Source organism: Meleagris gallopavo, chromosome 11 (assembly GCF_000146605.3).
Source record: "Meleagris gallopavo isolate NT-WF06-2002-E0010 breed Aviagen turkey brand Nicholas breeding stock chromosome 11, Turkey_5.1, whole genome shotgun sequence".
In the NCBI taxonomy this organism is placed as follows: domain Eukaryota; kingdom Metazoa; phylum Chordata; class Aves; order Galliformes; family Phasianidae; genus Meleagris; species Meleagris gallopavo.
This window is the reverse complement of record NC_015021.2, coordinates 10,807,321-10,807,860: the sequence shown is the minus strand read 5'-3', so window position 1 is coordinate 10,807,860 and position 540 is coordinate 10,807,321.

Below are 540 nucleotides of genomic sequence, written 5' to 3'. Positions count from 1 at the left end.
GAGGAGCGGGGATCGGCGAAGTGCGCAGGTAGCGCGTCCTGAGCGGGGCGGGGAGGAAACGCTTCTCACCTCGTGCGAGCGCTGAAAGCCAGTGCGTGTCGCCTCAGGGGAGCCGGGGCGAAGCGCTGCGAGGCAGAACCCCGCTGAGCCCCGCGCTCGGTGGTTGTGAAGAAAGGGCTTTTTCTATTATTTTTTTTTTCTTGAGTGTTTTCTATGAAACCAGAGAAAGTCATTTCTGAGCAAGAAAGGGAGTGGCTTTGGCTGCGAGACTCGCTGGTTCCCTGGCAGGCAAACCCGAGATTAAGCTGGGCATAAACTTGTAAAGTTGTGATTGAATAATGGAATAATTTACTGAAGGACGTGTTCCTGCTGGAGCAAGTCTCTGAAGGTCATCACACACTGTGCTGGTCCCACGTTATGTAAATATTGTGAAGTCCGGGGCTGATTTTATTACCTCTGTTCTTCACACTAAAGAAGGAAGCACGGGGAGATGTGCTGTCTGTGCCTGCTCTCCCTGGAAAGGCAGCCGGTGCCGAGGGG